This window comes from Papio anubis, chromosome 17 (assembly GCF_008728515.1).
Source record: "Papio anubis isolate 15944 chromosome 17, Panubis1.0, whole genome shotgun sequence".
Classification (NCBI taxonomy): Eukaryota; Metazoa; Chordata; class Mammalia; order Primates; family Cercopithecidae; genus Papio; species Papio anubis.
This window is the reverse complement of record NC_044992.1, coordinates 30,608,836-30,632,302: the sequence shown is the minus strand read 5'-3', so window position 1 is coordinate 30,632,302 and position 23,467 is coordinate 30,608,836. Positions and strand designations below refer to the sequence as shown.

Here is a 23,467-nt window from a genome sequence, read left to right as displayed (position 1 = left end):
ATGCCTTTAATCCCAGCACTTTGGGAGGCCAAGGCGGGTGGATCACCCAAGGTTAGGAGTTCAAGACCAGCCAACATGGTGAAACCCCATCTCTACCAAAAATATAAAAATTAGACAGGTGTGGTTGTGGGTGCCTGTAATCCCAGCTAATTGGGAGGCTGAGGCAGGAGAATCGCTTGAACCCAGGAGGCGGAGGTTGCAGTGAACCGAGATTGTGCCATTCCACTCCAGCCTGGGTGACAAGAGGGAAACTCTGTCCCAAAAGGAAAAAAAAAAAAGGAAACAAACCATGGTGTCAAATAAGGACCCGGAATCAGGTTACCAGGGCAGAGGGTGTGATGAAATGCAATCTTTGATTTACGATGAATCTATGTATCAGTAGGAAATGCATCACCTGTTTTGCAAATAAATCTTATTTATTTTATCAAAGTGACATATGCACATAGTTAAAATAGAATAAAAAAGAGTTAGTGAAAGCAAGAGTTCCTATCCTTACCTACCTCAGTGTTATCAGGGTTCCAGAAGCAACCAGTTTCTAGTAGTTGCTTCTGGTATACCATTTAGTTGTAAATATTATTATTTACTTTTTTTTTTTTTTTGAGACAGAGTCTTACTCTGTCACCCGGGCTAAAGTCCAATGACTTAATCTCAACTCACTGCAATCACCTAGGCTGGAGTGCAGTAGCGGGATCTCGACTCACTGCAACTTCTGCCTCCCAGGCTCAAGCAATCTTCCTGCCTCAGCCTCCCAAGTAGCTGGGACTACAGGAATGTACCACAAATGCCCGGCTAATTTTTGTATTTTTTGTAGAGACGGGGTTTTGCTGTGTTGCCCAGTCTGGTGTCAAACTGCTGAGCTCAAGCGATCTGCCAGCCTCAGCCTCCCAAAGTGCTGGGATTACAGGTGTGAGCCACTGCACCTGGCCCTTTACTGTTATTTAAAAATTAATTTTAAACTTACCTTTTGCTTTGCAGTTATAGAAGAGATACGTATTTAACTTTCTTACATCCCTCCCCGACAAAATCCAGTGCAATTATGTCACAATTTTTGGTTGAATCGGTGTTATTTATAATATTATGACTATGTAAATATTCCTTGCAACATAGTGTACTATGATATAGGTTTCTTTCTTTTTTTCTTTTTTTTTTGCATTTTGAGACAGGGTCTTGTGCTGTCACTCAGGCGGAAGTACAGTGGCACGACCTTGGCTCACTGCAACCTCTGCCTCCCAGGTTCAAGAGATTCTCCCTCCCATCTCAGCCTCCCAAGTAGCTGGGATTACAGGCGCACACTGCCATGCCTGGGTAATTTTTGTATTTTTTTGTAGAGATGGAATTTCACCATGTTGGCCAGGCTGTTCTTGAACTCCTGACTTCAAGTGATCTGCCTGCCTCAGGCTCCCAAAATGCTGGGATTACAAGTGTGAGCCACCGTGCCCAGCTAGGTTTCTTTCTTATTCAATATTTTGTTTTTCCTGGTTTTAAAAATTGCCTTAATTTTTCCTATGCTTAGTTTTCATAATACCTGTAGTTAAATCATTTCAAGCCTTCCAACAGTTTTTTTTTTTCTTTTTTGAGACGAAGTTGCACCCTTGTTGCCTAGGCTGGAGTGCGATGGCATAATCTCAGCTCACCGCAAACTCTGCCTCCTGCGTTCAAGCCATTCTCCTGCGTCAGCCTCCTGAGTAGCTGGGATGATAGGCATGCACCACCAAGCCCGGCTAATTTTGTATTTTTAGTAGAGATGGGGTTTTCTCCATGTTGGTCAGGCTGGTCTCAAGCTCCCAACCTCAGGTGATCTGCCCGCCTTGGCCTCCCAAAGTTCTGGGATTACAGACGTGAGCCACCATGCCTGGTTTCCAACAGTTTTTTAGTGTAATTTTCTGAAACAAAGGTTAATTGTTTATATTGCTTTTCAAAATGTATTTTTTATTTTTGTTGAAGTAATGTGACACATCAAGATAAAGTATCAATGCATTCAAACAAAGAAAAGATAAAGTATCAAAGGTGAAATGAGGGTGACTTTTAACCATACCATTTACATGTTGTTAATTACCATTACTAACAATGGGAAAATATAAATATAAAATTCTATCTACAGGAAGCCATGATCTCAGGGGTAGGGGAAATCAGGCTTAAGAATTGGTTTCTTCTCTTGCCTCATGTGGAAGACACTGAGATAGTCTTTTTAGAATCAAGTCAGTAGCATTTTTGAAAATGTGTTTTCACTTTTTTGAAGAATCTGGTTAGTTTTTAAAATAGTTTTTAATTAAAAAATATATATATATATTTGAAACACGGTCTCACTCTGTCGCCCAGGGTCAAGTGCAGTGGTGCAATCATAGCTCATTGCAACCTGGAACTCCTGGGTTCAACCAATCCTCCCACTTTAGCCTCCCAAGTAGCTGGGACCACAAGTACACCACCATGCCCAGCTAACTTTTAAAAATGTTTTTGTAGAGACAAGGTCTCACTGTGTTGCCCAGGTTGGTCTTGAACTCCTGGCCTCAAGCAATCTTCTTACCTTGACCTTCCAACATGCTAGGATTACAGGCATGAGCTACTACACCTGGCCTGGTTTATACTTTTAAAAATCATTTTATAGTTTGCACTGCTGATGGGATCTAATAATAGATAAAGTAGTTTGCTTAAGTTATTTTATGTATGGGTGGCAACTTTACTAGTATTCTACCTTTGAAGAATTTCTTAATTTCCAAATGGCAGAAGCTGTAGAGATGTTTTGACATTTTTAAGAAAACAGTAAAGCATATAATTCTTCACATGGAGGTTTATCTTGAACTATTTTTCCAGTCTTTCTTTCTTGTTATATTTAAGAAATTTTAAGTGAGAAATAAAAAGCCTTGTAGGAGCAGTATTCAGGAAAGTGTGTTTAACCAACTTTGTTACATACACCAGTTCTTTGCTTTAAAAGAAATAGTGTTTTGTTTTTCTTAAAAGCTTTTATTGAGCTGTAATTTACATGTCATACAATTTACACATGTGAAGTATACAATTCATTGGCTTTTAGTATGTTCATAGAGTTGTGTACCCATTACCACAGTTTCATCTCCCCAAAAAGAAACCTTACTTAACAGTCATCCCTGTTTTCTTCATCCTCTCCTCTCACAACCTTTGGCCAACTAATATACTAATCTACTTTCTTTCTGTCTATATAAATTTTGCTATTCTGGTAATTTCATATAAATGGAATAATGGTTTTCTGTGATTGGCTTCTTAGATGAATCTTGAAAACATGTATCAGTCCTTTATTCCTTTTTATTGTTGAATAATATTTCATTGTATGGATATATACAACATTTTGTTTATTTCATCAATTAATGAATATTTGGGTTATTTCCATTTTTTTGTTATTATAAATAATGCTGCTGTGAACACTTGTATACATTTGCGTGGACATATATTTCAGTTTCTTTGGATATATACCTTGCATAGAGTTTCTGGGTCATATGGTAACTCTTTAACTTTTTGAGGAACTGCCAGACTATTTTCCAAAGCAGCTGACCATTTTACATTTCTACCAATAGTATATGAGGGTTCCAATTTCCCTATATCCTTAAAGTTTAATTATCTGTGTTTTTGATTATAGCTGTCCTAGTGGGTGTGAAGTTGTATCTCATTGTGGTTTTGATTTGCATTTTCCTGATCTCCAGATGTTCAAATTTCTTGATTAAATGGACTAGTAAATCTGAAATGAAAATGTTTATACATTCCTGTGGTGTACAAGTATATGGAAATTTGTGATTGGCATAATTGCCTCAAGCCATTTTAGTGCTTTGAAGAATGTTAAAGCTTTCTGTTTTTTAGCAATAAATATCTTTAAAATTTTAAAGTAGTGATTGTTAACCAAATCTAATGTTGATATATGGTATTTATATTTTATATGGTAGTTCTATAAATGTAAGTCCAAGTCTAGAACCTAGGGTCTATCTCCTTTTTTTGAACCCTGAGTCAGTTATTTTTCCTGTTTTCTAATCTTGACCCTTTTTTTAAATTCTTTTTTTTAGTATGTAGAACAAACATCAGAACTTTTCTGAAATTACATCTATTTATTACAATCTATTTTTTAAATATCCATTAAGTTACTAATTTTGTGTAAGTAAATTTTTGTGAAGATTTACTAATAAAGAGAGCCAAAATGAAATCCATGTGGATTTCAAGTTGTACATACCATGCTTTTTCTTGGCTTTTAGTATGATACTTATTAAATTCATTGATTTAATAACAATATCTTAAACACTTAAATATGATTTAGGGACCCAAGCATAGTGGTATGTTCCTGTAGTCCCAGCTACCGAGGAGGCTGCGGTGGGAGAATCCCTTGAGCCTAGGAGTTTGAGGCAAGCCTGGGCAACATGGCAAGAACTCATCTTGAAAAAACCTTAAAAAAAAAATTGGCCTACAGAGTTACCTACTCATTTCACTTTAAAGAACCAGCATGTTGAGTGTTATATTAAACACATCTTATAAAACAGTGGGCCTATTTTGTATCTAGTTGTCACATTTTACTTACCTTTTTTCTCTGTCGTATAAAGACATGCTTTTATTCTATTTATTTCTGTTTATTAAGTTTTCTCAACAATCATTGAATGCCAGCTGTGGGCACTTTATTGCAAAGGGATGACTAAAGTTGTGGCAAAGTTCAAAGACAATTTCTTTTTCAGTGAATATCACTAGGGCTAAAAAAAAAAAAAAGCCATCTGATTAAAATAGTTACCACTGAGGTGTTAATGATTAATAGAGTTGACCGTCACAAGGAATGGTCACTGTTAAAAGAGAAGCTTGTCTTTCCAGATTTCCAGTTGATAGATTTAGGGAAGTGGCTTAGATTTTTTTTGTTGTTGTTATTGTATTTTCCATTGTAAACTTTTCATTTGGTGTTCTATATCTTCTTTTTCTATGTTTAAACTGTCTGTGCTTCCATTCATTTCAAGAGTGTTTGCCCTCATTTCTTTGGGAATTTTTTTTATTGGTGTTCTAAAGCCTTTGTCTATATCCAGTGTGTCTCACTTGATTGTTGGTACCTGTTGATTGTCGTTTTCTAATTGAGATGATAATTTCCTGGTTCTTTATGTGCTGAGTGATTTCAGATTATATTCTAGACATTTGGAATATTTTGTTATGAGACTCTGAGTCTTGCTATGGAGATGTTGATATATTTGTTTTATCAGATCATTGATAATGATGGGCTCAGGACATCAGTTCCCACCAGTCTTATGTTGGTTGTAGTTCCAATGTCAGTTAAGTTTTTAGAGTCTTTATAGTGGTATTTGGATCTGTCTCATATGTGTACCACCCAGTGGCTAGACTGGGACCTGGGTTTTGGTCTATGCTGAATTTTAATTCTCAGACGTTGATAAGCAATTTAGGCTTATAACCATTCATATACAGCTAGGAGGTATACCAAGGAGTTCAAAAAACAACTTTCCTGAGCTTCTTCCTCTCCTCAGTATTCATTTTACTTTCCATTTCCCTGGATCTCCAATTTTCAGTCCTCTGGTTAGAGAGTTAGGGTTTTTAGTTATACTACTGTGCTACATTCTTTCTGCTACTGCCTCTGTATCCAGAGCCAAGCTGTAGGAGGTAAGAGGACAGAGATAGGGAAAAAAAGCTATGAGAATTTGTCCCATTCTCCTAGGACCATAGCTACTCTGTTTGGAGAGGGTTGTAGGCTAAATAATGGCTTCAAAGATCTCCAGATCCTAGTTCCTGGAACCTGCATGTGGCATTTGCCTGGAATTCTAGTAATCATTGTACATGTTCTAAAATGCTAGTTTTATTGCTTATTACCCTTTCTGAAAATATTTTTATTTATTAGGGAAACTCTTCCTTGATTACTAAATAGGTTTATGTAACTGTGCAGCAGGTCCTCAAATAATGTCATCTCATTCACTCATTCAGTGTTGTTTTTCATTGTAATGTTGATGAAAAAAACATCAATTTCTGGCCAGGGCCACTGTGTGGTTTGCATGCTCCCCCACATGTCTGTGTGGGTTTTCTCCAAGTACCCCAGTTTCTTCCCTCATCCCAAAGATGTGCACGTTAGATGACCTGGCATGTCTAAATTGTCCCAGTCTGAGTGAGTGTAGATGTCTATGCAAGTGTGCCCTATGATGGGATGGTGTCCTTGAGCTGCTGACATAGGCTCTGATTACCTGTGACACTGAACTGTAATAATTGGGTAAATATAGTCATTTATCTTACTTGTTTTGATTAATCTTTCTCAAATGTATGTATAGCTCATGTTTATTTCAATGTTTAATATTTGAAACTTTTTGGGGTATTTATTTAGAAGTTTGGTGATGTTTTTGTGACCAGAAATATACCTCAGGAACTTGACTCTTGTTTATATCAATTAACCTGTGGTAAAATTGGTTTCATTTTACCAGGTTTCATTTGAAGTTACAGTTTCCAAGAACCTATCCATGATGTTAAATGAGGACTTAATTGTATTCTTGGTAGTTTGTTTAAATAACAGTTTGGGATTTTCAACAGATTACTCCCTGAAAATGTATTATGTGAGGGAAGAGTTCCAATGCTGATACTGAAGATACTTATGCAGTCACCCTTGGTATCTGTCGGGGATTGATTCTAGGCCCACCAGGATACCAAAATCTGCAAATGCTCAAGTCCCTTAAATAAAATGTTTAGTATGCGCACACCCCTCACCCCCTGTGTACTTTAAATCATCTCTAGATTATTTACAATACCTATTGCCATGTAAATACTATGTGAATAGTTGTTATAGTGTATTTTTAAATTTTGTATTATTTTTATTTTTGAGATGGAGTCTCACTCTGTCAACCAGGCTGGAGTGCATTGGCGCTGTCTCAGCTCACTGCAACCTCTGCCTTCTGGGCTCAAGCAATCCTCCCACCTCAGCCACTTGAGTAGTTGGGACTACAGGTGCACGTCACCACTTCTGCCTAATTTTTACATTTTTTCGGTAGGGATGGGGTTCACAATGTTGCCCAGGCTGGTCTCAAACTCCTGGGCTCAAGCAATCCGCCTGCCTCAGCCTCCCAGAGTGCTGGGATTACAGGCATGAGCTACTGTGCCTAGCTCGCAGAAGTACTTTTTATCTAAGTGTTTATTATACTTGTATTTATTATCTGAATAGTCTTAATCTGAGTCCCTGTATTTTACTATGTTTTAAAATTTTTATTGTGGCAAAATATATAAAACGTAATATTTGCCATTTTAACCATTTTAACGTGTACAGTTCACGGACACTAACTACATTAACAATATTTTGTAGCCATCACCACTATCTTTTTCTAAAACCTTTCATCATCCCAAACAGAAACTCGACCCATTAACCATTAATGCTCCCAACCCCTTCCCCTAAACTCTCATAACACCCAGTCAACTTTTGGTCTTTATGAATTTGCCAATTCAAATTACTTCACGTAAATGATATCATATAATATGTGTCCTTTTGTGTCTGGCTTATTTCACTTAGCATAATGTTTTCAAAGTTCATTCATGTTGTAACATGTATCAGAACTTCATTCCTTTTTATGACTGAATAATATCCCATTGTAACTAATAACATTTTAAAAAGTGGTCAATTTTTCACTCACATCCTTCTCTAACATTTCTCTCAAGGCTACAGTTTTCGTATCATGCTAAATGTTGGATGTTATAAATTGATGTAGCACACCAACTTGAAAATGATGTAGGATATCATTAATTCAGTAAAATTTTTGTGTTTTGGTTCTACTCCATTTAAGTTTGGGGGCAGTAAAACAATTCTGTAAATTCACCTGACCTAGTCCCAGCCTCGTTTTCTGGGTTTGGAGGTGGGGTGCAGCTAAAAGTCACTAATGATTTTGTCACACTTTCATAATCCTTAAATTTTTGTTGTCTTTACTTGAGTCTCAACTGGAAATCTGCTGCTTCATGGAGGTGGAATTTAGCTGTTTGAATTGGGAAACTGGAACTTTCCCTTCTAGAGATGTGAACAAGTCCTTTTTACTGCTGCTTCTTAACCACAGTTAATATACATAATGGTTAATCCCATGCTGTTCTCTAGATGGAATTAGATTAGTGAACAGTAGGAGAATATTTAATTCTTTAATCACTACCATTCAGCATGAAATTATATTAGCCTAAACAAGCAAAAAGGTCATCACTTTGTTGGCTAAAAATTTCAAGCTTGATCTTCTTCTATATATTTATATATGCTGAGTTTATAAGGAAACTGCAATTTAAATAGATTAAATGTAGTTTTGTTGCTTTTAGCCTAGTGTCACAGCCTAAGATGAATTTGATTTAATTCTATTACCTTTTAGCTATCCCTACCAACTTTGTCATTTACAAAACTGATACACATGCTTTCTATGTCATAATTTGTACCACTGATTTTAAAAATGTTTAACAGTCATGATCAACAAAAAAGCCAGTTGGCTGTTTTTTTGTTGTTTGTTTTCTGTTTTTTTGAGACAGAGTCTGGTTCTGTCGCCCAGGCTGGAGTGCAGTGGCACGATCTCAGTTTACTGCAACCTCCACCCTCTAGGTTCCAGTGATTCTCCTGCCTCAGCCTCCCAGGTAACTGGAACTACAGGCGCACGCCACCACGCACAGATAATTTTGTACTTTTAGTAGAGACGGGGTTTTACTATGTTGGCCAGGCTGGTCTCACTGTGTTGCCTAGGCTGAAATGCAGTGGTACCTCAATCTCCGAGGCCCAAGAAATCCTCCCACTTTAGCATCCTGTGTAGCTGGAACTATGGGTGCATGGCACTACACCTGGCTAATTCTTGAATATTTTGTAGTGGTAAGGGTCCTGGCATTAAGCGATCTTCCTGCATTGGCTTCCCAAAGTATTGGGATTTATGACATAAAATTAATCATTTTAACTTTTTTTTTTTGAGACAGGGTCTCACTCTGTCACCCAGGCTGGAGTGCAGTGGCTTGATCACGGCTCACTGTAGCCTTGACCTCCTTGGCTCAAGTAATCCTCCCAGCTCAGCCTCCCAAGTAGCTGGTACTACAGGCATGCGTCACCATGCCTGGCTAATTTTTAGTTTTTTTTAAGTAGAGATGAGGTCTCACTACATTGTCCAGGCTGTTCTCAAACTCTTGGGCTCAAGTGATCCTCGTGCCTTGGCCTCCCAAAGTGCTGGGGTTTTAGGCATGAGCCACTGTGCCTGGCCCATTTTAATCACCTTTAAGTGAACATTTCAGTGGTATTTACATGCACAATGTTGCCCAATCACCACGCCTATCTATTTTCAACATTTTTCATCACTCCATTTTTCTCAAATTCACATGGAAAAATAATTCTTCTTTCATCACACCAAACAGAAATACTGTACCTGTTAAGCAATAATTTCCCATTCCTCTTCCTCCCCAGCCCCTGATAACCTCCAGTCTACTTTCTGTTTTTATGAATTTGCCTGTTCTAAATATTTCATATAGTAGAATCATACAATATTTGCCATTTTATGTCTGGCTTATTTCACTTATCATAATGTTTTCAAGATTCATACATTTGTAGCATATATCAGAACTTCATTCCTTTGTTTGTTTGTTTTTTTGAGTTGGAGTTTCGCTCTGTTGCCCAAGCTGGAGTGCAATGGCGTGATCTCTGCTCACTGCAACCTCCACCTCCCAGGCTCAAGCAATTCTCCTGCCTCAGCCACCCGAGTAACTGGCACTACAGGCGCCCACCACCACACCTGGCTCATTTTTGTATTTTTAGTAGAGACGGGATTTCACCATGCTGGCCAGGCTGGTTTCGAACTCCTGACCTCAAATAATCCATCTGTCTCAGTCTCCCAAAGTGCTGGGATTACAGTCGTGAGCCACCGTGCCTGGCCCATTCCTTTTTCTTGGAGTTACAGGAACAACACAGAAGAGAGACAATATTAAAAATATGTACTTACTAGTTGAACTGTGGAAACTTGCTCACTGAAACACTCTGACTTGCATTAATGCTTTATATACCCATATTTATATTAAAAATTCTCATGCAACATGAAAATAGAAAAACTCCTTGTACCTGATTTCTGTTCCTCGTTTTCCCACTTGCAGTCATTTACTTAGGTAGCTTTTTACCCCATGGGGGAAAAAAATCTAGGGTTCAGAACTACCAGTAACAGGGAAGAGAGAATTTTTTTTTCTTTTTTGAGAATGAAGTGTTTCTCATCATAGCATATTCTTAAGCATGTACTCCATATATGCTGCAAGGTAGCTGAATGTCTTTTGGCATAATTGTTACATGTTTGACGTGGCTGGCAGAGTGGTTGATGTCTCCAAAAAGGTCAACCATCATTGCAGAGCACCAGTAGCTGTATTCTGGAAGCACAGATCTGTTTTGAAGTCCCATACCAGATGCTGGAAGGGAGGTTTGTGAATCAGAAGTTCAGTGTCACAGAGTACCAGGCCTGTAATGATGACATTTCTTTACCCCTCCAACAGAGGGTGCACTCTTGTGAATGGCTTTTATGGCTAATTGCTTCCTGTGTGCTTTACTATGGTGAATTTGCAGGCTCTCTGTTTTGTACAGGCCATGCTGTGTTTGAGAATGTTTACTTATTCTTCAGCTCCCTCTGCAGGAGCTCAGTGAGCTAAAGGTGCTGGAGAGCTGTAATGGCTGCAAACACCCATTTTTTTTTTTTTTTTGTGGCTAAATAATACTTCACTGTGTGTATATACCACATTTTATTCATTCATTTTTTATGGGTTGTTTCCACCTTTCTTCTATTGTAAATAATGCTGCTGTGAATATTGGCATACAGGTATCTGTTTGAATCTCTGTTTTCAGTTCTTTTTGGATCAGAATTGTCAGGTCATATGGTAATTCTGTGTTTGCCTTTTTGAAGAACCACCAGGCTGTTTTCCAGAACAGCTGTACCCTTTTACATTTCAACCGACAGTGTATGGGTGTTGCAGGTTTTTTTACATTCTTGTTAATTTATTTTATTTTATTTATTTTTTTGGAGATGGTATCTCACTCTGTCGCCCAGGCTGGAGTGTGGAGTGCAGTGGCGCGATCTCGGCTCACTGCAACCTCTGCCTCCCAGGTTCAAGCCATTCTCCTGCCTCAGCCTCCCAAGTAGCTGGGACTACAGGCACACGCCAGCATGCCTGGCTAATTTTTTTGTATTTTTAGTAGAGATGGGGTTTCACCGTGTTGCCCAGTCTGGTTTTGAACTCCTGAGCTCAGGCAATCCACCCACCTCAGCCTCCCAAAGTGCTAGGATTAATTACAGGCGTGAGCCACCATGCCCGGACTTATTCATTTTATTATAGCCATTCTTGTATGTGTGAAGTTATATGTCATTCTGGTTTTGATTTGCATTTCCCTAATGACTAAAGATGTTGCATCGTTTTATTTAAGTCATTTGCCCTTTTTAAAATTATTTGTAATTTTGTTGTTGGATATATAATCCTAGGCTGAGCTTTTTTCTTCTATCAGTATAGTAAAGTTGTTTCTTCTGTTGTCTTGTGGCTTACATTGTTTCTGATTACAAGTCAGTGATTATTCTTATTTTTGTTTCACTGTATATCTTTTTCCCTCTTAGTGCTTTCAAGATTTTCTCTATTACTATTTTTCAGGAATGTATGATATACCTTTGTTTGGACATGTGAGTTTCTTTGAGCATTTTGGATCCATGGGTTTATCATCAAATTTGGGAGGTATTTCAGTACTGTTCTTCAAATATGTTTTCTGTTCATCCTTCCCTTTTCTTGGTCTCTAAGTACGGGTATGTAAAAAGCTTGGTGGTTTTTCACAGGTTACTGAGACTGATTATTTTCTTTCCTTTCCTCCCCACCCACCCCCAGTTCTAGCTCTTTTTCTTCACTGTACTTCAGATTGGATAGTTCCTATTCCCCTTTCTTCAAGTTCACTGCTCTTTTATTCAGTAGTGTTTAATATGCTTTTAAGGCTACACAGGGCCAGGCACAGTGACCCACCCCTATAATCCAGCACTTTGGGAGGCCTAAGCAGGTCGATCACTTGAGCCCAGGAGTTCAAGACCAGCCTGGGCAACATGGCAAAACCCTTCCTCTACAAAAAATACAAAAAATTAGCCAGGAGTGGTAGTATACACCTGTAGCCCCAGCTACTTGGGAGGCTGAGGTGGGAGGATTGCTTGAGCCTGGGAGGCAGAGGTTGCAATGAGTCAAGATCATGCCACTGTATTCTCCAGCCTGGGCAACAGAGAAAGACCCTGTATCAAAACAAACAAACAAACAAAAAAACACCACACAATAACTTTTTAGTTCAGATATTATATTTTTCACTCTAAAGTTTCATGTTTCTTTTTAAAATATAGTTTCTATTTCCATGTTTTTATTTTTGTTTAAATTCTTGAGCATATTTATAATAGCTGTTTTAAACTTCTTGTATACCAGTTTTTATCATCTCTGTCACTCTTTTGCCTGATACTTTTCTGGTGATTGGTTACAATTTTCTGTTTCTTGTATCTAGTAAATTTTTGATATCTCGTAGACACTGTAAACCTTATAAGTACCTGAATTTGTTGTCTTTATTTTTAAAATGTTGGATTTTATTCTAGCACACACTTAAACACAGATTAGCTAATCCTCTTGAATCCTGTGTTAAAGCTTTGTAATGGTGAGTCTTGAATAGACTTTAGTATAAGTATGGTTTGCCTCGATACTAAGGATTAACTCTTTTGGGGTCTCTCCTAAATACTCTGGATGTTCAATGAAGTGTCTCTTCTGGCTGACTGATCAACTCAGTGTGGGCTTTGGGTACTATTCTGCTTTCTAATCCCTGGTAGTTGTTTCCTCAGTATTTGTTCTTTGCTTAGACTTCAGGAATTTATACTTTGCATTTGTATGTTATTATTTACAGAATTTCAAGGGGCCCTTTATTATTTTTTTGGAGCTAAGCATGACTCTACCTTAAGATATTTACATACCGGAAAGAAATGAAATGGTTAGTACTATGAAACACATTTGAAGTAAAGAAACATTTTGTTCTATTGGACTCTGCATTGAAGAAACAGTAATGTAAACACACGTACTTTTTAGTTTTAGAAGGAACATTTTTTTCAAAGCACACACATATAGGAACAGAGCTTGCATTTTTAAATCTTACTTTATTTTATTTATTTATTTATTTATTTATTGAGACGGAGTCTCACTGTCACCTAGGCTGGAGTGCAGTGGTGTGATCTTGGCTCACTGCAACCTCCGCCTCCCAGGTTCAAGCGATTCTCTTGCCTCAGCCTCCCGAGTAGCTGGGATTACAGGCACCCGCCACTATGCCTGGCTAATTTTTGTATTTTCAGTAGAGATGAGGTTTCACTATGTTGGCCAGGCTGGTTTCGAACTCCTGAATTTAGGTGATCCACCCAGCTCGGCCTCCCAAAGTGCGGGGATCTGGGATTATAGGCGTGAGCCACCACGCCCAGCCACAGAGCTTGCATTTAAATGTTAACATTTGAAACTATCAGTAGTAAGTATGTTTTATGCAAATGAGTACTTAATGTTTTCATAGTGTATATACCATGAGCCTTATGTTGTGTTTGAGTTATTCTTCGAAACTCACCAACATACAACATGACTTATTTTATGAATTCATAGTTCATCTTTGTCATTACCTAAAGATGGTTTTTAAGCATGTATGTTGGTGACATCAAGTTCTTTGGGAAGGCATATATTTTTTGCCTTTTTAACTTATGTATACTTTACTTTTTAACTCTGTGTCAGTCAAGATAATTTTTTTTAGCCTGGGCAACATAGTGAGATCCCATCTTTACCAAAAAATGAAAAAATTAGCAAGGTGTGATGGCATGTGCCTGTGTTCTCAGCTACTTGAGAGGCTGAGGTGGGAGAATCACTTGAGCCTGGGAAGTCAAGGTTGTGATGAGCTGTGGTTGTGCCACTGCACTACAGCCTGGGCAATAGAATGAGACCTTGTCTCCAAAAAAAAAAAAAAGTTGAAAAGTATTGATCCTCATGAGAATTATATAAAATTAAAATTTGAAAACATTAATTTGGTTCTGTTGATGAATTAATCAAGCAGTTAGATTGGTGTACTAGAGTTTACTCTGGAAAAATATTTTCAAGCAAAAGTTATGAGCTCATCAGTGCTGAATTCTTACTAGTTAACAAAGTGACTTCAAACTCTGGCTTCCCCCTGCTGTCCTGAGATAAACCACCCATGGGCTGCTTTCCAGCTTAGGTCCTGGAATGAGAAGACTTGGCACATTGCTTCAACATATGTGTCATGGAATGCAACTAAGGCTCAGAAAGTTAAGTGATTTGCTTAAGACCACACAGTTGATATATTAATAAAGCCTGGCTTCAAAGTCAGGCCTTTCTGATTCTAAAAGCCATGATAAAACAGTATCTGTCACTTAACTATTTCCTCTAAGGAACTGTGGGATAAGGGATAACCCTTTACCTTATATCCATTAGACAGTGGAAGGACCAGTATCTGAAAGCAGCAGTTGAAACGTGCTACAACTGTTTCTGAACTCTGGAGACCTACACACATCTACCTTTTTTTTTGTTTTGTTTGAGACGGAATTTCACTCTTGTTGCCCAGGCTGGAGCACAATGGAGCGATCTCGGCTCACTGCAACTCCACCTCCTGGGTTTAAGGGATTTTCCTGCCTTAGCCTTCCCAAGTAGATAGGATTACAAGCACCAGCCACCACACCTGGCTAATTTTTTTGTATTTTTAGTAGAGATGGAGCTTCACCATGTTGACCAGGCTGGTCTCGAACTTCTGATCTCAGGTGATCCTCCTACCTCGGCCTCCCAAAGTGCTGGGATTACAGGCGTGAGCCACTGCACCCGTCCTACATCTACCCGTTTTTGACTTCTTAACTATTAGGCAAGAGGTAGATTTTTGGTATATTATAGTATAAGTCTTTTTCTTTGACAATACAGACAGATTTCCCTCTAATCATATTATTTACTGGGCTAATCATATTATTTACTAATCATATTGTTTAGCTAATCATGTTATTTACTGGGATGACATCATTGTCTGAGAGGAGGCTAGTGAGATCATTACCACATACATCAATCTTCTATATTAGTATGACAGTATACTGAGTCTCTGACTGGATATTCATGGCTACAAAATGTTTAAGAAAGTGTTTTCTTTTCCTTTAACGATGCATAATAGATGTATATTTTTGGGGGGTACATGTGATCATTTAATCCATTCATAATTTGTAAATATCAAATCTCAGTGTACTTGGGATATTCATTACCTTAAATGTTTGTCCTTTATGCTAGAAACATTTGGATTAATTTTTTCTAGTTATTTTGAAATGTACACTAGATTATTATAAGTTATAGTCACCTTACTGATCTAACACTACGTTTTATTTCTTCTGTCAAACTGTATATTTGGGCCCATTAATCAACTTATCTTTATTCCCCTTTCCTCCCCACTACTCTTCCTATCCTCTGGTAAACACCAATCTACTCTCATCTTCATGAGATCTATTTTTAGCTCCTACATATGAGTGAGAACATGTGATATTTGTCTCTCTGTGCTTGGCTTATTTTTGTTTTTTGGTAGTGATGAGGTCTCACTTTGTTGCCCAGGTTGGTTTCAAACTCTTGAGCTCAAGTGATCCTCCTGCCTTAGCCTCCCAAAGTGCTAGGATTACAGACATGAACCACCACACCTGGTCTGCTTGACTTTTTTCACTTAACATTATGAACTCCAGTTCCATCCATGTTGTTGCAAATGGCAGTATTTCTTTTTTTTTTTTCCTTGGAGAGAGTCTTGCTCTGTCGCCAGGCTGGAGTGCAGTGGGGCGATCTTGGCTCACTGCAACCTCTACCTCCCAGGTTCAAGCGATTCTCCTGCCTCAGCTTCCCGAGTAGCTGGGACTACAGGTGCGTGCCACCACACCCAGCTAATTTTCGCATTTTTAGTAGAGGCAGGGTTTTGCCACATTGGACAGGAAGGTCTTGATCTCTTAACCTCGTGATCTGCCTGCCTCGGCCTCCCAAAGTGCTGAGATTATAGGCGTGAGCCACAGCACCCAATCTCTTTTTTCTGGCTGAATAATATTCCATTGTGTGTATATATACCACATTTTCTTTATCCATTCATCTGTTGATGGGCACTTAGGTTAATTCCAAACGTTGGCTATTATGAATGGTGCTGCAATAAACATGGTAGTACAGGTATCTTTTTGATACATTGATTTCCTTTCTTTTGGATATATACCCAGTAGCAATTTTCTGGATCATATGGTAATTTTATTTTTAGTCTTTCGAGGAACAGCCATGGCTGTTCTAATTTACACAATGCCTGTACTAATTTATATTTCTCCACATCCTCACCAGCATTTGTTATTGCCTGCTTTTCTTTTTCTTTCTTTCTTTTTTTTTTTTCCCCCCTTGATGGAGTCTTGTTCTGTCACCCAGGCTGGTGTGCAGTGGCACAATCTCGGCTCACTGCAACCTCTATCTCCTGGGTTCAAACAGTTCTCCTGCCTCAGCCTTCCGAATAGCTGGGATTACAGGCGCATGCCACCATGCTCGGCTAATTGTTATATTTTTAGTAGAGATGGGCTTTCACCATGTTGCCTAGGCTGGTCTCGAACCCCTTACCTTGTGATCCACCTGCCTTGACCTCCGAAAGTGCTGGGATTACAGATGTGTGCCACTCTGCCCAGTCTGCCTGCTTTTCGATATAAGCCATTTTAACTGGGGTGAGATTTTATCTCATTGTAGTTTTGATTTGCATTTCTCTGATGATTAGTGATGTTGAACATTTTTTCATGTGACTGCTGGCCATTTATTATGTCTTCTTTTGAAGGTTTCAGATCATTTGCCCATTTCTTTAATTTTTTTTAGACAGAGTCTCATTTCATTGCCTACGCTGGAGTGCAGTGGTGCAGTCTTGGCCCACTGCAACATTAGCCTCCTGGACTCAGGTGATTCTCCCACCTCAGCCTCCCGAGTAACTGTGATTACAAGTGTGTGCCACCACGCACAGCTAATTTTTGTATTTTTTACAGAGACGGGAGTTTCTGCCATGTTGCCCAGGCTGGTCTCGAACTCCTGAGCTCAAGTTATCTGTCTGTCTTAGCCTCCCAAAGTGCTGGGACTTTCCCCATTTAAAAATAGAATTTTTTGTGGGTTTGTTTTTGTTTTGTTTTTTGCTAGTAAGTTGTTTGAGCTCCTTATACAGTCTTGAGGGTATTTTGCAAATGTTTTCTTCCATTCTACAGGTTGTCTCTTAATTTTATTGATTGTTGCCTTTGCTGAGCAGAAGTTTTTAGCTTGATGAAATCCGATTTGTCTATTTTTGCTTTTGTTATTTGCCCTTTTGAAGTATTCCACAAAAAACATCTCTTCCCAGATCAATCTCCTGGAGCATTTCCCCCAATGTTTTTTTCTAGTAGTTTCATAGTTTCAGGTTTTGGATTTAGGCCTTCAGTCCACTTTGATTTGATTTTTTGTGTATGGTGAAAAATGAGGAGTCTAGTTTCTTGTTTTTTATTTTATGACAGTCTTGCTCTGTCGCCCAGGCTAGAGTGCAGTGGCACGGTCTCGGCTCACTGCAACCTCCGCCTCCCGGGTTTAGAGCAATTCTCCTGTCTCAGCCTCCCCACTAGCTGGGATTACAGGTGCATGCCACCATACCCAGCTAATTTTTGTATTTTTAGTGGAGACAGGGTTTTGCCATGTTGGCCAGGCTGGTCTTGAACTCCTGACCTCAAGTGATCCACTTGCCTTGGCCTCCCAAAGTGCTGGGATTACAGACACGAGCCATCCTGTCTGACCTAGTTTTTTCTGCATATAGTTATCCATTTTTCTTAGCACCATTTTTTTTAAAAGACTGTTCTTTCCCCCCATTGTATGTTCTTTGTGCTTTTTTGTGAAGATGAGTGGATTGTAAATGTGTGGATTTATATCTGAGTTCTCTGTTGTCCACTGGTCTGTGTCTGTTTTTATGCCAGTACTGAATCAGAAAGGTTTCCTTGTCCCCCTTGCAGGGTGTGTGACGGGGGTGTGGCTTGCTTCTTTAGTGCCCTGCTGTTCAAACCTCTAGGGAAAAACATACAGCTGGGCAGGTTGTGGGGCTCTGACACCACAGGCAGCGTCTAGTGGTGAATGTTTACAGCTCCTGAAGCCCCAGTGGGTTTGTGTTACTGTGTGCTCTTTTAGTTTTGCCATCTCTAGGTGACTTGTGTTTATCAGTTCATTAGACCCTCTGCATTATCCCAAGGGCTTTCTGTATCCTGGATTCTTGCCTTGGTGTACCAGAAAAGTCGGATCACTTGTGGGCTTGGAGAATGAGTGTAAGATTTTTTTGAATGGTGGAAGTAGCTCTCAACAGATGGACTGAGCCAAAAGGGGATTGGGAAGGCGGTTTTCCCCTGGAGTTGGGCTGCTCAGCTGCTGGACTTTCCTCTGACTGCCCCAGCCAAACTCTGCATTGTTCTGTTGGTCAGTGGCTTGCCGGCATCTGCCAGTGCCTGTCAGTGTGCTTTTCAACTGATGTGTTCCTCTGGACATCCAGCCACTTGTGCGTTCTTCTGCTGATATGTTCCTCTCAACTTCCAGCCACTTGTGTGTCTTTGCTTGCTAGGGTCTTGGGATTTTTATAGGCACACGATGGGAGTGTGGCAGGCCAGGTTGGTCTTGGAAAATGCAACATTTGGGCACCAAGGCAGGAGTGCCTGTCCTCACCTAGGTCCGTGGGCACAGGCCTGAGGGTGGAGCCCTAGCCAGGCACCTGCCTTTCTCTACCCAGCACTTCCCTGCCCTCCTCCTGTACCATGCTGTTTTGGTTACTATAGGTTTTTAGTAAATTTGAAGTCAGGTAGTTTGATGCTGCCAGTTTTGTTATTTGCTCAGGATTGTTTTGGCTGTTTGGGGTCTTTTGAGGTTTCATGTACGTTTTAGAATTCTCTTTTTCTTTCTCTATGAAGAATGTCATTGATATTATGATAGGGATTGCATTGAATTTATAAATAGCTTCGGTTAGTATTGTCATTTTAACAAAATGAAGTCTGGCTGGGTGTGGTCGGCTCATGCCTGTAATCCCAGCACTTTGGGAGACCAAGGCAGGCAGATCACTTGAGGCCAATAGTTCAAAACCAGCCTGGTCATCATAGTGAAACCCCATCTCTACTAAAAATACAAAAAGTTAGCTGGGTATGGTGGTGCGTGCCTATAATCTGAGCTACTCGGGATGCTGAGGCAGGAGAATCGCTTGAACCTGGGAGGTAGAGTTTGCAGAGAAACAAAATGGAGCCACTACACTCCAGCCTGGGCGACACAATGAGACTGTCTCCAAAAAAAAAGGAAAAAAAATTAATTATTCCAATCCATGAGCATAGAATATCATTCCATTTTTGCGTGTGTCCTCTTCAATTTCTTTCATCAGTGTTCTATAGTTTTCCTTTTATAGACCTTTCACATCTCTGGCTAAACTGATTCCTAGGTATTTTATATTCTTTGTAGCTATTTTAACTCGGATTACTCACTTGGGATTTCTTTTTTAGATTATTTACTGTTGGTGTATATACATTCTATTGATTTTTGTATTTTGATTTTCTATCCCGCAGTCTTTCCTGAATTTATCAGTTCTAACAGTTTTTTGGTGGAATCTTTTTAAAATACAAAGTCATGTTATCTGGTAACAAGGCTAATTTGATGACTTCCTTTCAATTTGCATACCCTTTATTTCTTTCTCTTGCCTGATTGCTCTGGGCTTTCCTTTTTTAATAGCTACATAAATTTTTTGTTTTTCTTTTGAGACACAGCGCTCTGTTGCCCAGGTTGGAGTACAGTGGTGCAATCTTGGCTCATTGCAACGTCTGCCTTCTGGGTTCAAGTGATTCTCCTGCCTCAGCCTCTCAAGTAGCTGGGATTATAGGCGCCTGCTACCATGCCCAGCTAATTTTTGTATTTTTAGTAGAGACCAGGTTTTACCACATTGGCCAGGCTGGTCTGGAGCTCCTGACCTCAAGTGATCCACCTGTCTCGGCTTCCCAAAGTGCTGGGATTACAGGCATGAGCCACTGCACCCGGCCAGAAAATTATTATAGGGATTTTAAAACAAAAGTCTTGCAACAAATTGTATAAATAACACTTTACCTTTATTAAGTGCTTTTCAAAAAATGACATCAAGACCACCCTGGACTGCCAGCATCCTTGCTGTCCTATTCACACTCTGTCTTCTAAATCCGAAAATGAAAGCTGATTAGTAATGAACATGGCACTTAATATTCCCTAAATGTTTAAATGGCCACCTATTATAAGGTCTTTAAATATTTAAATGGTCACCATAAATGGTCACCTTATAATAGGCGACCATTTAAATAGTTCTTTTTTTTTTTTGAGTGAAAAAAGAGTACTTAGACATTAGAGGTGTTAGATGCGTACTGCTTTCTGAAACATTGAGAAAAGGCGGAAAATATGTACATCCTAGAATTTAGGAAATGGTTGTTTTGGGGGGCTTTCTCTTAATCATTTGTCAGATGAATTGGGTGATTCTAGAAGGTTATTGCTGTACTTGTATTTTGGGAGTGATAGGGAGGTAGCATTATATTCTAACCAAATTTATTCCATACAAAATCTGTTACATTTTACAAGTGCTTGCAAAACTGAAAGTCATACCCTACTCAAAATTTCCTTGTTAATTTTACCGTCACTGCTTTACTCTTTGTATTAAAGTCAATGAAATTGTCAAAAGTGAAGAGACTGGATTATCAAGATACAGTGAATGGAAAGGGATGCCAAAACCACAGTGTTTATAAATTGAATTTGTTACTGTTTGAAATTTGTTTGTTTAATCTTCAGGAGATTTCACCAAAATGATGTATGTCTTGCTGATGATGTCTTTCATATAATTCTAGACAAATTAACTAGAAATGAGTGTATATAATTGATATAGTTTGGATATTTGTCCCCTCCAAATCTCATATTGAAATGTGATCCCCAGTGTTGGAGGTGGGGGCTGGTGGGAGGTGTTTGGATCGTGGAGTCAGATCCCCCATGAATGCCTGGGTGCTTTCCCCACAGTAATGAGTGCACTGTCACTCTGTTAGTTCATGAAAGAGCTGGTTGTTTAAAGGAGCCTGGTACTTTCTCCTCTCGCACATACTTCCTCTCTCACCATGTGACATGCTTGCTCTCTGTTCCCCCTTCACTTTCTGTCACAAGTGGAAGCTTTCTGAGGCCTCATGAGAAGCTGAGCAGATGCTGGTGCCATGCTTATACAGGCTGCAGAACCGTGAGCCAAGCAAACCTCTTTTCTTTATAAAAATTACCCAGCCTCAGGTATTCCTTTATAGCAATGCAAAACAGACTAACATATTACTTGTACTATAGAACTAAAAGTTGGTTAAAAATTCAGTTTCAGAAGCCTGTCTTTCCTAGGTTAAAATTCTGACTCTGCTGCTTCATTGATGTATGACTTTGGACAAGTTACTAAATCTCTTTGGGCTCTGGTTTCCCCCAGCCCTAAAATGAGGATGCCAGTATTCCTTGTGGAGTCATCTAAAGGCTTAATACTGGTAAAGAACTTACAGTAGTAAAATGCCACATAATAAGCATTTAAATATTAGCTATTGTTTTTATTATTATAAAAATAAGAGTTTATTATTGAGGTCAATGTTAGGCTTAAACACTAGAGTACTAAGGTCATGTAATTTCCTGGTGACTGGCAATTTAAAGATGAGATATACCACATGTGAATTGGTACAATAAACCATTTAATGGTGTATTAGACAACATTTATGTGTACTATACAACAGTATACTTCCAATTCCTTTCTCTCATCCTCTGTGCTATTGTTACGTGTTTTACTTTTACATATTCTATAAAGACACATTACATTTCTTCTCTTACTGCTGTAGACTGCTAGTTATCTTTCACAGTGTTTAAAAATAAGAAAAATGCTTTTATGTTTACCTTCATTTATGCCATTTCCAGTATTCTTATTTCTTTATGGGGGTACATGTATCTCTAATGGCATAATATTTCCTCCAGCCTGAGGTACTTTTTTGTGTTCCTTTTTTGCTGGTAATGACTTCTCTGTTTTTGTTTCCACCCCCCCCCAACAACAAAAAAAAGAAGCAAAATACATTTTCTTTTTGAAAGATATTTTCACCAGGTACAGGACTTATGGGTGAGTTTTTTTCTTTTAGTGCTTTCAGCATTTCACACCATTGATTTCTGGCTTACATAAGTTTTGATGATAAATCAGTTATAATTTTTTGTTTCTTTCAATGTAATTTTTTTTTGTTTTTTTTTTCTTCTGGCTTTATTAAACATTTTTTTATTTTTGGTTTTGAGAAGTTTCAATATAATTTGTCTAGTTGGTTTTTGGGATTAGAAGTGTAATCTATTCTGCCTGTTCTCTGAGCTTCTTACTATCTGTGGTTTTGTGTCTATTTGGTTTGAAAATCCCCAACCTTGTCTTCTCCTTAGATATTTCTTTTGCCCCATTCTCTTTTTTTTTTTTTTTTTTGTAGGGTATCAGGATTACGTGAATGTTACGTCATTGACATGATCTCACAGCTCTTGGGTTTTCTGTTCTGTCTACCTTCCCCTGCTCGCTGTCCTCACATTTTCCGCCTTTTGTTTCGTTTTGGATAATCTCTTATGCAGCTCTTTTGAGTTTACTCTTGAGCTGTTCCAAAGCATTCTTCAACTCCGTTAGCATATTTTTCCTTTGTCTCTGACAATATATTGGAGTTTTCCTTTTTCTTTCTGTGACTTAAAATTTATGGTTGAATCATAAGTGTTTCATATAGGACAGAAGAGACTGAGCCAAGTAGTATCCTTTTTCAGCTTGGGAGGTTGAGTCATTATAGTCTGTAGTTAAGCTTAATTTTGGTCTTGTTGCTATGGTTACCCTCAGTGCTATATAGGCTTCAATTTCCATTCTAGGGTTAATTTTTTTTTTTTTAAGGGGTTTGGGCTCTTTCTTAGAGATTTTTTCTAATGTTTGCTCTACCCTCAACTTTTGATCTTACCTTCTGTTTGTTATCACACTGCAGAGAAGGTCTCTGTCCACAAACTCTTCTTCCCCTCCAGCTGTATACTATAGTTATTTATTCCTCAGTGCTTGCTAGCGGAAGGGTGGACGGTGGGGAGTGGTAGGGAGGGGACGCTCTCTGTAGTCCCATTTCTGTCTCAGTTTTAGGCAGGTGCTGTGTCCCCAGAAATTGGGAGTGGGACCTTTACATAGATCTTCCTTCTTCCCAGTGGTAGGGGATCTGTAAGGTCTGGAGCCATTATGTTTTCCTGCCCTTCCCCAGGGATAAAGGTGTTTTTGTTTTTGTTTTTCCCTGTTATTTTCTTCTAGTTCGGAGTGGGAGATGGGACAACTAAAAATAGTTACTGTATGAAGTGTGTTAGTTCTGTTTGGTTTTTTAAAAAATATTTTTAATGTTCTGTAGCTGTTTCCTTTGGCTAGTTATTGCTGGGTTGAGTTATCACTGGCACTAGGATAAATAGTTTTTGACAT

General features: G+C 38.8%; 1 protein-coding gene across 5 annotated transcripts in view; it reads left to right on the top strand.

Annotated features, from left to right (window-relative positions):
• USP32 (ubiquitin specific peptidase 32) overlaps nucleotides 1-23,467 on the top strand; it is a 218,412-nt gene that overhangs the window by 68,203 nt on the left and 126,742 nt on the right. Inside the window, exon 1 of one of the 5 annotated variants that reach the window (XM_031657487.1) lies at nucleotides 15,854-15,864. The exons of the other annotated variants lie outside the window; for them this stretch is intronic. The gene's annotated coding sequence lies outside the window, so the exon portion shown is untranslated. Of the gene's footprint in view, nucleotides 1-15,853; nucleotides 15,865-23,467 lie in introns of those variants that run through there. 5 annotated transcript variants of the gene reach the window in all.